Raw genomic sequence first — 3,565 nt, 5'->3', positions numbered from 1 at the left:
ATCACCCGATCAGTCCTATCGCTTCCTTCAAACAATCTTCTCCAAAACTTCTCTTTCACTTCGGTCCTCATTGGACTACTTGTTACTGTTTCTAGCGATTCCTTAGTGGTCTTCAAGTCCTTTTAAGGGCATCTAAAACTCGGCTAATACTCTGGGAGGTGGTGGGCAAAGCAGAGCTTCGCCCTCGGTCCAGTGTTTCCCTCAGTGAAGTCCAGTTGAGTCCGGTTTCTGTTCTTGATAAGTTAGGGGCAGGGCTTAGTAATAATTGAATTCTCTTTAAGGCTCTTCCCCCATGGTTTATCATTGTGAATATGAATGGAACTCCCTCTATACCCGTTTATTGAGCCTTAAAGGCCTGTTTAAACCTCCTTTAATGGTATCTATCATGAGGTTGTTCAAAACGTTAGTTTTGTATTACTGAATTTGAAGTATTAACAATACGTATTCAGATTAAGGTCTGCCCCTTACTAAATTCCTTGAAGGAATTTTGGGGCAGGGAAGGAAGGCCGCAGAGAAGGATCGTTACCCCCTTCAATTCCCCCCCGGGCGGCTCCTTGAAGACTCCAAACTATTTACCCCTCCAACCCGGAGACCGCCCTTCTGCCGCTTTCCCCGCTCCCTAAGTCTGATTGAAGCTCTCGAGCCCGTTCCGAAGTGGAGGATTGGATTAAGCTTCCTGTTTGGTTGGCGTTCAGTCTTTCTGGATATTTTTCTGAGAATGAAAAGAATAAATAAATGCTGCGAGGCATGGTTTGGTTTACCCTACGAGGCTAAGCTCTAGTCTCTTTTGACACCGGTCCCGTATTCACCACGGTTATCTTATTTTATTACCACAAAGTTATCTGATTCTAAAAAAGACAAGCAAAAAGAAATACGGGATTTTATGCGAGGAAAGTCAGTCCCTCTGCACTCTAAAGACCGACGGATTCTCTCTCTTCTGCGTACGGCCTACGGCTATTCACTCCTTCCATCTCCTTCGGGCAAGCAACCAAGGAAGAGAAAAAGCCAAACATGAAAGTTAGCTGCTGGGAAAGTGGGGAGTCAACCTACGAGCACGGAAGAGCGTGGTACCGCTACCCCTCTCTAAGTAAAGGTAAGATTCTTAGCCCTGTTGATGACTCCATCTAAAATACAATAGGGACAGCCGTTTCCGGCTGCTCGTTTCGTATCTTGAAGAAAGAGTAGGCTTAAGTAATAGGGGTCAGGTCAATAATAGCTATGCTATTGCCCTACTGATTTCAGGCCTCCGCCCGATCCCGAGGATAGGAAGAGTCAGATGATACCTTTTAGTTAGGCTCAATACCGATGAAAGAGGGATCTTTAGGAACAAAGCGTGCCGAAGCAAGAGGAATGAGCTACCTTTGATACGGACGGATTATCCCCCACCGATGAAAAAGAAAGAATAGGCTAATTAGAATACTAGAACAAGAAATGACAAATAAAAACAGATTCTTACTATCTATAAAAAATAGGTGAGTGTCAAGTGTACAATTCATAATCTACTTTTAAAGCTTGTGGAGTTGCTTGTACAATGATAAATCTGAAATAACGTATTAACGGATTTCAGATTTATCTACGCGATGTGGTGGTTTATTTCTGATTTCTCCTTGGACATCTTCTAGCCGTACATTATTTGATCTGGCTTTAGCCGTTGTTTGTTGCTCTACGAGCCGTTGATAGTTGCCCTGGCTCTAACGAGCCGTTGCTTGTACGTTATTTAGATTTGGGGGATTTTGTATTTTGTAATTGTCATTGGCCTTGGCCTTGGCCATTGGCTTTGCCTTAGCCCTGGCCTTGGGTTTCCCAATCCTGGTATTGGCATTGGCTTGTCTTTCTAGTGGACTGAGAGAGCGAGCTCTAATCTAAATTCTAAAAAAAGACTCACATACTTCATTCTTAATTGAATGTACGATCTTAGAATGGATGCACAGAATCCACGATAAGAAATGTCCCTTAGACTCTAATCGTCTTCTTTCGTTCTTCTTAACCGAAAGGATATCTCATTCATTCTATTCGGATTCGGGATCTTTAGTAAGGTAAACAAAAGGGCTAAGGACTGGAATAGGCTTTCAACCTACGACCGAAGTAAAGGACTTCCCTCTGTAAGAGTCGAGCTTTCCCTTTCCCCTCCATACACTACTTTTTAAGCATATGGGAGACCAAAAGCCATATCTACTACCTACTCAATATCTCATCTCCCCTCTTTGGCTTATGATATAGAGCTGGTTTATTTGATACTGCTCCTTTACCTTTCAATGAAATGCTTTCAATACTCCTATTCTCATAAGAGTGCTTGACAGAGACAGGGCTGTCTGTAACCTTTCTCCCAAGGGCTGAAGTGCAAGATAACTCCCAAGATAAGGCCTATATGGGCTCGCCGGAGGAGTAGAAGGAGAATTTTCGTAGGGAGAATTTCACTATGAACTCCTCGGACAATCCTAAGTAAGGAGCAAATGAACTTAACTTTCAAACTTGGCTTTCTCGCTGGCTTGAGATATGTCCTATGACTACCACTTTTTCGGAATTTTGATTCGGACATCTTTTGAATTGAATTCAGAAGCATTTAATGCCAGATCTTCGACTAAGGATTTTTTGAAAAAACCCAAAACCTACCGGCTTTGACAGTGGCCGGAGGCCATCGGAACAGATCTCTCACTGGTATACCGAAAAGCACAAAAAAAAGAATTCATCCGAAGCGGCAGGTTCTCCCCTTTCTCAGTAGGGCCCGAAATCCAGAAGTGTTTTGATGTTCGGAGAAGCCTTTGCGTCCATATATTGAGATGGATGAAGGGCTTCCGGCAAAGCACCAGGGGGTAGCTCCCGCACCCGTTCCTGTTCACATACACATGTCGGCGTAGGTAGCTGTGTCACGCTAAGTAACTGATAGATTCTCTCTCAATTGAATTACTCCCCTATGGTGTCTCTTTGCAAAGAGGTTTGTTTCGGGCTTCAATGATTAGTACTTGGATCTTAGTTCTACATGATGCCGGAATTGGATCTACTATTAAGGATTGTTAAAGGACAACTGGCGCAAGTCTGCAAGATGATTAAGAGCTTGCGTGAGTGTTATGCCGGTCTCTCAGCCCGTTCATAGAGAATCCTTTTCCGAATCTTTCAACCATTGTGACCCCCTGGAGAAGGAGGATTCCCACTTCCATAGTGAAGGCATAGTATGAGGTACTGCCCGGTTCTCTTCTACCCTATCCACACCGCCCATCTATGCTGATCGAGAGCCCGACCCATGGCTGTGCGCTAGTTCCAGGAGCTATAAACTAAAAAAATATGGGAAAGAGTACAACGGGCCCCTTCATTGATAAAGTAGGCTCGCCTAGAGAGGATAGCTTATCTAGGAAAGGAATGAAAAGGCAAATGGTTTCCTAGGAAGGAGATTGGTGGTTGGTCGACTAAAGGTTTAGAGTTAGCGGCTAAGTCGAAGGCAGCACATAAGCGCTATTCATTCTCGTTTCCTCTGTTTGTTGCGAGAGAGCTAATCGAACGGGAGGGCACTAAACCTTATGTGTGTGAGGAAGGGCGAGTGACGAAGAAAGAAGTGCCATGAGCAAGC

At 44.1% G+C, this 3,565-nt stretch overlaps 1 long non-coding RNA gene across 1 annotated transcript in view; it reads right to left on the bottom strand.

Moving 5' to 3' along the window:
• The window catches only part of LOC109177643, a 10,848-nt gene extending 8,420 nt beyond the window's left edge, over positions 1–2,428 (bottom strand). Inside the window, exons 1-2 of the long non-coding RNA XR_002053606.1 lie at positions 2,419–2,428; positions 1,072–1,073 (exon numbers count right to left, since the gene is read on the bottom strand). This is a non-coding gene — a long non-coding RNA (uncharacterized LOC109177643). The remainder of the gene's footprint in view (positions 1–1,071; positions 1,074–2,418) is intronic.
• Positions 2,429–3,565: the final 1,137 nt, after the last annotated feature.

This window comes from Ipomoea nil, unplaced genomic scaffold (assembly GCF_001879475.1).
Source record: "Ipomoea nil cultivar Tokyo-kokei standard unplaced genomic scaffold, Asagao_1.1 scaffold0805, whole genome shotgun sequence".
In the NCBI taxonomy this organism is placed as follows: Eukaryota; Viridiplantae; Streptophyta; class Magnoliopsida; order Solanales; family Convolvulaceae; genus Ipomoea; species Ipomoea nil.
The sequence above is the reverse complement of the archived record's forward strand: the minus strand, read 5'-3'. Positions and strand labels throughout refer to the sequence as shown.